The following is a 10,828-nucleotide window of genomic DNA, read 5'->3' on the forward strand; positions in this document are numbered from 1 at the left end:
GATGTATATCTATTTTTAAAAAATATTTATTTTCATTTTAGAAAAGTTAGAAAATTCAAAAACTAAACCAAGGTTAGCAGCCAGCTAACATAGTCTATATGCTCTCTCTCTCTCACACACACACATACAACTGTAGTAGACTATTTTGTGCTTTTCTCACTTGGCAATATATTTGAACATCTCTCCTTGTTGATAAATATAGATCCACACTGACAGTGAACACCTAGAACTCCAAGATGGCGTCTGTCACACCAGTGAAGGAGAAGAAACCTCATGGATGTCAAAATAGGGAAGCTGCCAAGCTGGAAAGTGATGTGGGATTTCACTCCTAAAGGCATTGTTGGAGCATTTCAAAGAGGTTACTGCTGTTACTACGACAAGTACGTCAACGTGAAGAAAGGGGGCGTTGCTGGGGTTTCTATGGTGCTTATGTGCTTTTCAACTACTGCCTTTCTTGCAAGGAACTCAAATGTGAGCAACCACACAAGCACCACCGAGGAGAGACCAGTGTGGATGGTGCACTCTGAATTCCTGACCGTGACCTTCTTTGCCTGGCACCCCTAAATCCTTTCATATCCTAATTGAGAATTAACACCCAATAAAAGATAACTATTAAAAAATATCTCTCTCTCTCTCTCAACATCATCATTTTAAGGGCCTCATAATAATTTTATTGTGTGAACATAACATAAATTATTTAACAGTTCCCTATTGTTTGAGCTTTAAATTTCTTTCCTTTTTTTATTTTGCTCCTATAAACAATGTTTTAATAAAAATAATATTATGCATAAATCTTTGCACACTTACCTAATTATTTTCTTGACTATAATGAATTTTACAGCTTCTGATCTATATTCCCATATTACTTTCGGGAAGATTTGTTCCCACTTATTCCCAAAAGCAGTGTATAGATGTCCATTTCCCACCCTCTTGCCAACACCAGGCATTATAATTCTTTTTAATCTTTGCCATCTGGAAGGCAAAAAGGGCATATCATTGTTTTAAGTCAAATTTCTTTTATTAACATTGAGGTTCAACATTGTTTACATTTTTTATTGTATTTGCAGTTTTTCTTTTATGATTTGCCTTTTCATATTATTTCTGCCATTTGATCCCCATGGTGTATATATTAGTTTCCTAGGGCTGCCTCAACAGATTAGTACAAACCAGGTGGCTTAAAACAGTGGAAATGTGGGGCTGGCTCTGTGGCGCAGTGGTTAAGTTCGCACATCCTGCTTTGGCAGCCCAGGGTTCGCTGGTTCGAATCCTCGGTGCAGACCTACATACCACTTGTCAAGCCATGCTGTGTCAGGCGTCCCACATATAAAGTAGAGGAGGATGGGCAGGGATGTGGGCTCAGGGCTGGTCTTCCTTGGCAAAAAGAGGAGGGTTTGTGGTGAATGTTAGCCCAGGGTTAATCTTCTTCTTCAAAAAAAAAATTTAAAAAACAATAGAAGTGTATTCTCTCATTGTCCTGGAGGCTAGAAGTCTGAAATTAAAGTGTCAGCAGGGCCCGCTCCCTCTGAAGACTCTAAGGAATTATCCTACCTTCCCTCTTCCTAGCTTTTGGTGCTTGACACATTCCTTGGCATTCCTTGGTTTGTAGCTTCATTACTCCAATTTCTGCCTCCACCTTCCCTCTGTGGTTGTCTGTGTGTCTCCAGGTCTTTCTTTCCTTCTAAGAATACCAGTCATTGGCCCACTCTAATCTAGAACGACCTCGTCTTAAGTTGATTATAGATGCAAAAACCCTATTTCCAAAGAAGGTCACATTCACAGAGACTGAGGGGGTTAGGACTTCAGCATGTCTTTTGGGGGGACACAATTTAACCCACTATGGTGCTTATCTTTTTCTTACTAATTTGTAACAGCTTTATGCTTCACCTTTTAGCTTCTTTGACTCACAGCTGCCCCTCAGCTCAGTCAGACAGGGGCAGAGATTTGCTGGACTTGAGGAAGGCAGGTTCTTAGGCCTCGTCACCCTGTGAGTCATGAGACCTGGGAGTGTCAGGAGCTCCTGCATTAACCCTTTCTTCCTGGAGAAGCTAAGAGACGGAGGGAGGGAGAAAGGAGGTTATCTTCCTGGCACTGCTGTGAGCGGCTATTGGCAGCTCTTCCACCAGCAGGTCCTGAAGCCACTTGGTGAGGTGGATGATGATCAGATGAGAAAGAGTCTGAGCCCATCTTTGAATCATAAATAGGTGAATGAATACCCACTGAGGTTGGGAAGGGGGGTCATCTGGCTTTATTGGGACTTTCTGGGCTTCTATGAGGCTGTTTGGCTAATATTGGCTACTTTAAAGCATCGAGTGGCTCTTTTCCTGCTTCTCAAGCACTCAAGTATTTCAATAGCAGCTTAGCCCTGAAGTTACAGTTCCCTTGCACTTGAAGGGATCATATTCATTATAAGAAGCAGAGCTATTGTAAGCTAAGAAGACTCTCTGCTCTCCCCAGTCTTTGCAAGGCTTTTTCCTAGATGGGTAAGAAGATGGAGAAGAATTGGCTCCAATTTCCAGATTAGTTAAGGTAAAGCAGCAGCAGTCTCTTGGGGGGGGTTCCACTGGGGCCCAAATCCAGATCCTTGCCTTCTGCAACCTCACCTCTCAGGAGCGGCTCTGCAGAGTCAGGAGCAAGACAGGGCTCCTAAGAGGTCCTGGAATCTCTGGGAGAGGAAAGTGCCTTGTTCCAAGGTGGTGAGGGGGCAGTGTGCCCCTTAATGGGCCTGGGGCAAGAACCAGTGTGGTCAGCTCAACCTTTATCTTTCACTGGGGTGGCAAGTGGTGAGTGGTGTCAGTGCCAGAAGAGAGAGTGAGGATGGAGAAAAGTGCAGCGTGCCCACCGCCACCTGTTCCTGTTCAGGAAAGACTGTAAGAATCAACACAAGTGGCTTCCAGAAGCCAAAAGCTTCCCATGGGAAAAATGCTGGAGTGGAAAAATGAATTTAGGAGAAAATATGGACCTGGGTTTGAATACTGCCTCTACAATTTACTAGCTAAGTAGCATGAGTTAGTTCTCTTAATCTCTTCAAGTTTCAGTTTCTGTTTTGTAAAAGTAAGATAATGTTTTGGTAAGGTGTTTATAGGATAAAATAAAACAATGTATGAGGGGGAAAGGTCATGGAGGAGAGCCAGAGGTCAGCTCAGCTCTGAGGCAGCAGGCCTGAGCGGCTTCCTGGATTACATGGGAGATTGGAGACAGCAGACACAGGAAAGGAACCCAGGACAGCCTGGGCGACACATCTCCCTTGAGAAATGTGGTCACAGAGGCTGTCTAATTTCCCTTCTATGCAAATGGAGACCTGGGGGGCCTGGGGTCCTGGGGGTTTGGGTAGAATGTGAAGATGAGGGCATTACCTGCCTACAGGTGAGGAATATGGGACTGAGGGGGTCATTTTGGGGAGCAGTTGAACCCCAAATCCAGGCAGACTATTAAAAGAAGCCATCAGTTTAAAGGGGCTAGTCAGAAAGGGGGAAGCCAGATGGGAAGACCACGGGATAGCATCCAGGGAAGCTAGAGGTGAAGGTTCAAAGCCGGGGTGGGCAACGGAGACTGTTACACCTTGAGATGGTAGTTGCAGAGGTGTTCCAGAGTGCCTACAGCCTTGGGCAGAAGCAAGGATGATCAGACGGGGTGCCATAGGAGTTTTCCCACCATCCAAAGTCTACCTGGAATTCTCACCTTCTAACCACTTTTCTTGTCTCTCACCTAAGGATGAGAAAACGTGCCTACTAAATTGTGGGCTCCAAATCCCAGCTCCTTCTTCCCCTGTGAACCAAGAGTGAAGGCTCCACCACCACAGAGACCCAGGAATTCAGTCCACTTATTGAACATTAGATCAACGCTTGCAGAAACCACTTCACTGCTTTGGAATAACTTCTATGGTATCACAGTAGCCAGGAGCCTTACTCAGAGAAGTCGAGACACTCTGGCCTCAAGGCTTGGCTCCCAGGAGCAATGTCCCCTGCAAGAGTCAGTCTTTTGAAGGATTAGGCATTTTCATCACTGGGGGAATGAGATCCCACAAGGACTACCTTGGTCTTCTTCCCAGGGGGCTCATAATTCCATAGACTAAGACTCTGCTTACGTGCATGGGGCAGGGACATTATGCTCTGTGTGACTGAATGCGTGATTCATTTGACACTGGAATAAAACCAGGGTGAATAATAAGAAAATACAAGCCTCAGAGGGTCTGAAGAAAAGCCTCAAAATCATTGTTGAATCATAAATTAACACCCATAACGAGAGTAGAAATTTACCCTAAATTTAGGACACTCTGTTTTTATTTTTTTCCACTGAGTTTAAATGCTTTCCATAAATCCCAAATATTTGGAGCCGTAAAGATGATTAAACACCTGAAATGTGGTTCCCTGGGACATAAGAAAAAATATTAAGCACGTTCTTAAAGTCCATGAGTGAGGACTGAGTTATGGTTTCTTCGAATAGCAGGACTTGTGCCTCCTCTACTGAGGTCAAAAGGAAATGAAGAGAAAGGAGATCAATAGGAAAATGACTCTCGTGCTTGAGTCATTATTTTCTTCTTTCACCAGGGCACCTGCTATTGGTTTGTGTAAGTAATAGTAAAGTGATTAAAAACATACTAAACCTAGAACAGAGTCAGGGGGCAGCAGCCTGAGCAGAAAGATTCTTGCTCCTGCATCATTCTGCCCCTTGACGCCCCCCTCCCCCATTCTTTCATCCATCTTTTGAGCATGACTCATGTCTTAATGCTGTTATGACATTATGTATTTATACGGGGATTCGTCTTTCAGGAGAGTTTGTGTCTAGGCATGAAAACAGTCTAGCAGTCCACATTCTATTAGCTCTTCCCACACATACTGAACTGTGACATCCCCAGGTGCCCAGAAGAACTGTGCTCGTGATTCTCCCACTTGCTATAAATAGGCCTTTGCCTACAGCTTGATATCCTTAGTCACAAGTCAAGTGCTCAAGTCAATAAGTATTTATTGAGGACTAATTCCCAGATCCTACTGTTTGATGTGTGAGGTAGAGGAGGAGGAGGCTGGCCAGTCGGCACCTAGGGATTGGAGGCAGAGACCTCTTATCCACAGGATTTATTATCTCCATCTCTTAGAGAGAGACTAACTTACCCAATGCTCCAGGCTAATAAGTGGCAGATTTGAACCCAGCTCTCCTTGATCTTAAGAGAAGGGGAAAGAAGGGAGTGACAGAAAGGATAACTGGGAAATCTAGATGGATTCTGTAGTTGGCTGCCATCACCAGCAGGGAATTTGTCACACCCTCCCAGTGTTCACTTTCTTCCAAGAGCTGAGTTTATTTGATGTGTTGGAATGGATGGACATCAAGTACATACTTAGCACAATTCCAGGTTCCGTGGGGTTAAAAAGTACCAACCAGGACCTGACTTCCACAGCCTCTGTCACTGCAGACTGGAAACAAAGGGGAACACAGTTGGAGTCTTGGATGATGAAACCTTGGGAATCAAGAGCTAACTCATGAGGTAAGGCAGACAGCTGGAACCAACTACAAAGAGAAAGACAGGCCACAGTGCTCAGGTCAGGAGAGAAAGGGAGTCAATACTCAAGCATGGAGAAGTCCCCTGAGGTGGTGGGGTAGGAGGGCAGAGAAGCTACTAGGGTTTTCTGGGAGAGGTCAGCCCTTGAGCGCAGGTCTGTTTTCTCTATTGAATGACCTCATTTATAATTTTGATGGCTTATCTGCCCATAAGCCCAGCCTCTCTGCAGCTGGTTACTTGACTTGAGTCACATCCTGGTGACTTGGGGGCCCTGTCCTGGCTCTCCCTGGATGCTCAGGACTGGTGGATGATGCCCTGGCCCACTGCTTGGGGTCTGACTGGCAGCAGACATTCTTTAGATGATGACAGCTTCCTGCTGTGTGAGTCCTAAATACCAACTGCTACTTGGGTTCTTTGCCCTGTGCTCTGTCCTTTGCCATCTTCTTCCCCCACCAGTGGATCTCCCTCCAGCAACTGTGACTTGAATCATGTCTGGAGTCACAACAGCCTTTAACGCTGCACCTCAACTTCACCCTGGAGGGAAGATGCCTCCAGACACTGCTTCCGCACTCAGTGTCCTCAGCTCCTGTCTCACACCAGTATAAGGTTCTGGAGCCAAGCCTTGATCTGTCCCTCTTTCAGCCTCCCTGACTCATCAAAGGAAGTCTCCAACCTGGATTCTGCTTTCAGAGAGCCTACAATCTTGCTAGAGAAGCAAATAAAATAGATGGAGAGCTTTCCAAAGTTGGAAACAGTCCAGTGCTAATCTATGTAACGTGACATGTGGTAGAAAGTCAGAGGAAGGAAAGCAGCACAGAGTGTTGGAATCAGGAAAGGCTCCATGGAGGAAGTGAAACATGGCTTGGACTGTGAGGATGGAGAAGAACCCACCCTGGCAACAAATGCTCTGACAGGAGTCCTGAGGGTGTGTGAGTTTCCAAGCCCTGGCTTTTGTATATGTGAGTGCCAGCAAAGGGCAGCAGGTGGATAAGAAGGCCTTTCTTCCCTCTAGATGGCCATCAAGAGCTTTTAGTTAGGAAGGCAATTATTGATCAACAGATATTAAATCTTGGCTTCTGGTCCATATGGGTAATGCTCATAATGAAATCTACTCTCCTGCCAAATGGATATGTATAAAATCTTAGAAAATGAAGAGGGGGCTTCTTTATCAGGGAGCTGGAAGCAGTATCTATCAAGCACAGGTGCCCCATTCTCAAGTAAGGCTGCAGGCAAGTTAAGGGCATGAATGAGGCTGGGGGTGGGAAGAAAGGGGCTGGAGTCACGTGTGGTACTGAAGCAGTGAACCAGAGTTTGTGTAAGAGACATGTGGATCTTGGGGGAATTGCATGTGTCAGCTCAATTCCTACCCTGAGATTCTGGTATAGTAGGTCTGAGGTGAAGGGGGTCTAAGGTACCCATCTCCCGTTGGATCATATGAAGACTTGGTAATAATCCTTGCTCAAATCCCAAGCGCACCTGAAACCTGGGAAGAACTGACTGAATGAATGATGGAACCATATCAAGAGTGGACAGGACCAGGAAACCCCGTGGATCAGTGTTCCTCCAAGTGTGAGACTTTGTGGATCACCTGCAACAGAATCACCTCAGACATTTAAAGGGTGGCAACCAGGAGTCTGCCCTTTTAACAAGCACACCAGGATAGCAGATACTTATGTACTTATGTACTAAGGTTTGAGAGTCACACAAGAAACCTTAGTCTTAGTATGGAGCCCGCTGATCTCATACAAGCAGTAAGTGTTGGAGCTGGGTCTGAAATGCAGCCTTACGCTGCCATGTTGAGCTGCCTCTGAAGAGCAGGCAACGGGAAGGATTCCAGGCTGGCAACTCTTGGGCAGGGATGACTAGAGGAAAACAGAATCTGGCAACAGGAAAAGGGGATCCCATCAAAAAACCGATGGTTTGAGGCAAGACCCTAACCTCAGAGGGAACAGGTGGGGAAGCTAGTTAGTACTTTTGCCTTTAAGGACTAGCAGGTGTCTAGGAAGAAGGGCTGATAAGGAAACCCAGTGGCTGGCTCAGAGATACAAGGTGGGGACCTAGTTCCCAGGAAGAAGAAAAGAACTCAGGCTGTGGAATCAGGGTAAAGATTCATTCCAAAATTAAAGATTAGTCTCTGATTAGTACCCAAATCTGAAAAGTGCTAATAGTTGAGTATACACTCATTCCTGCATAGGAAGCCATGCTGTCCTAGGTGACATATAGTTGTAAATGCTGATTGCCTGGCATTAATTTGAAGGGTACCAGGAAGGCCCCATGATTGTGCCCATAGACCAAAGCTTCCAATACAGAGTTCTTGTCTTCCTATCCCTTCAACCCAATCATTCTAGAGAAACTCTTTTCTTTACCTGTTGACCCTAGGACTACAGCTCAACCCACAACTCCTAGTCTTATTCTTCTGATAAATATTTATCTTTTTTTGGCTGTCCCACATCTGACCTCCTTTCTTATGTTTGGAGAATTCTCAGCCGTACAAGTCTTACTGAAAAGCAGATCTTGACTCTGCTATAAAGGTCAGATACTCAATGCCCAATCTCCCATAGCTAGAGTAGGATAAGTGACATAGGTTCAGCCAATCAGATAAAACCATCTGGACTTTCTTTGGGAGCTAGTTTTTTTTTTCCCCCTTCTACTTTTTCTCCCCCAAACCCCCCAGTACATAGTTATATATTTTAGTTGTGGGTCCTTCTAGTTGTGGTATGTGGGACACTGCCCCAGCATGGCCTGATGAGCGGTGCCATGTCCATGCCCAGGATCTGAACTGGCAAAACCCCGGGCTGCCGAAGCGGAGTGTGTGAACTTAACCACTCAGCCACGGGGCCCACCCTGGGAGCTAGTTTTTAAGGGCAGCAGAGGCTAGGGTCCAGTGTCCTGTGCCAGTGATTCTAGGAGTGTGGCCCTTCATTACAGTGTTCAGCAGTGGCTGTTGAGGACTCCTCACAATAGTTTCTGTGGAGTGAGTTTGGCTCTGGGTCGTGCTGCACAGCCTCTCTTGTTCCTGGAAGTTCTGGAAATGACCCAATATACTTCTAATAAGTTACTTTTCTACTCAGAGCAATCAGAACATATCAAGTTTCAGATAGGAAAACAGAAGCCACACTAGGCCTTTCAACTGATGGAATTTAATACCAAGAATTGGATATAGGGTGATGGAAAAGCTGAAAAGACAGACAAGGAATGGTGAGGCAAGCCGAAGACTAAGAGTCGCAAGAAGCTGCTGCTACCCGTAGAACTGGAGTCGCAGTGGGAGGAGGTGTGTTTTCAGAACCCAAAGGCTGGGGCTAACTAGCATGAGCTTGAATCACGGCCTGTGTGATAAGAGGTGGAGCTACAGAGACACAGCCATAGTTAGAGTCACGGCCTGAGGCAAAGCAAGAAAGATGAAAATACTCTGGCTTCTCTCCTCCTCCCTTCCTCCAGGCTGCCACCAGTGTACCGCTGGCCGAACTTACCCAGAGGTCAGCTGCACAGGAGCCTTGTCATCCCCACAATACAGAACAGAGCAAGGGAAAGGTAGGCACTGGATACGAGAGACAACACACAAACGATAAGCCCACACGGTTCGTCTCTGTTGCTTTCAAATAAGATCGTTGCTGATAAGATGCTAAAGGAAACATGTCCACATAAAACACAAAAATACATTGGAAGTCAAAATCCACAGTGTGTGCATTTCTTAGGTCAAGTGATATTCCAGCAGGAAAACTATAGGTGTAGAGCAGCACCGAAGACTTTACTTAGTAGCGGCTAGCACCCGTGTCTGTTTATTTCACTGTTTCATACTCTTGGGCTGTTGCCCTTTCTCTTTTAGCCTGGAACCCTGGGGCAGTCAGTATCCTTTGGGACACGGTACAAGGAATAATCACCTCCTTTCTCAAATTTCCAAACTTCCAATCCTTTCTAGACTTCTCTTAGCTGCTTGACCCTGAGGGTTTCCCCTGCTAACCGGTTGGAGTGCCACAGCTTATGAGAATGAATTAAGTCAGCAGCTCATCGGGAGTGTGCTAGACCCCTGGCAGGGCAGGGACCCAGAATTGGGAGAGGCCCCAAACATTCCTTTGTAATTTCACCGAGAGCTGCCCCCAGCCACATGGGGGAGATTGGAAAGGCCTGCCCTTGGGTAGAAGAATCCATCCCTACAGTTTATGACCCTGAGACTTCAGTTTCTAGAGTTCCTTTTCCTTGCTTTGTTCTAACCCTGAATCAAAGTTAGGGACTGAGTTTTTTTCCTCTTAATACCTCCAGTGCTTAACATAGTCCAAAATAAGTGTGGTGAAGAAAAAGAATAAATGAGTAGATAAGGGAATGAATGAATGAATAACAGCTGCTATGACAACTAAGGTACATATGCCATTGTGTGGCCATGTGAGATAAACGTCTACTAACTCACTGCCTTTCCTGTGGTTGTTCCTGGAGATGGACATGTGTACCTCACTGCATTTGCTACTCTGGGAAGGAAGTGGCTGGGGATCCCAGAAGCCCGGAAGATTCAAACATGCAGAAATCCAAGGAGGTGGCTGTTTCTCTTGGGTGCTCCAAAGAGATGGCTCAGTGGCCAAGGATGGTACTGTGTTGGCTTAAGTCTTCCTTTCTTTCTGCCTTTGACCTGCATCTTCACAGTCACGCTACTGGCCAAGTCAAGCTGGTGTGGAAAATTTCCCTGGGAAGACCTGCAAGCTTATGGCTCTCTCTTTTTAAGTGGGGGTTTCTAGGATGAGGAGGGAATGGGGACTTTTACCCCAAAAGCCAGACTCAACTAATTTTCAATACGGCAAAAGAAAACAAAAGCAAGAGGAAGATTCTAGTTAATAAATTAATTCTGCCTGTTCTATGTGACGTTCTGTTTTGAGTGATTGTTCCAATGACAAGAGAGTTCTAGAGCTCTGTAGCTTGGAAATGGCTGGGTCTCAATTGATGGCCTTCCTCTGCCTCCACCTACTTCTTCATGAAAGCCTGTGCATGCACTCACACTCACACACATGCATGTGCGCACACACACTGATGTTCACCTGCCAGCCCTGAGAACTTCCTGCTGTTAATTTATGATCCCTCTTGCCTGGTGTCTTTTGGCTGATGCTAAAGTGACTAGCCTCCCTTTGGAGATCTTTGGAAAACTCCAGGAAGTTGGAAAAGATCAACGCATGGGGTCTGAAAAAGAACATTGGATAACATCTGGTCGGATGAATAATGGGTACAGTTATGGCTAGCAGCTTGCCAGAGATCAGGAACATATGCTCCTTAGGGGAGAATGTCATCACATCTTCTGGGTGGCCCATTTTCTTCTCAATAGGAGGTGAATGAACATGAGACCGCCCTGGA

The 10,828-nt window shown here is 45.7% G+C and overlaps 1 pseudogene; it reads left to right on the plus strand.

Annotated features, from left to right (window-relative positions):
• The first annotated feature begins 236 nt into the window (after positions 1 to 236).
• Positions 237 to 527, plus strand: LOC103548793 (ATP synthase subunit f, mitochondrial pseudogene; annotated as a pseudogene).
• The last annotated feature ends 10,301 nt before the right edge of the window (positions 528 to 10,828 follow it).

Source organism: Equus przewalskii, chromosome 23 (genome assembly GCF_037783145.1).
Source record: "Equus przewalskii isolate Varuska chromosome 23, EquPr2, whole genome shotgun sequence".
NCBI lineage: Eukaryota > Metazoa > Chordata > Mammalia > Perissodactyla > Equidae > Equus > Equus przewalskii.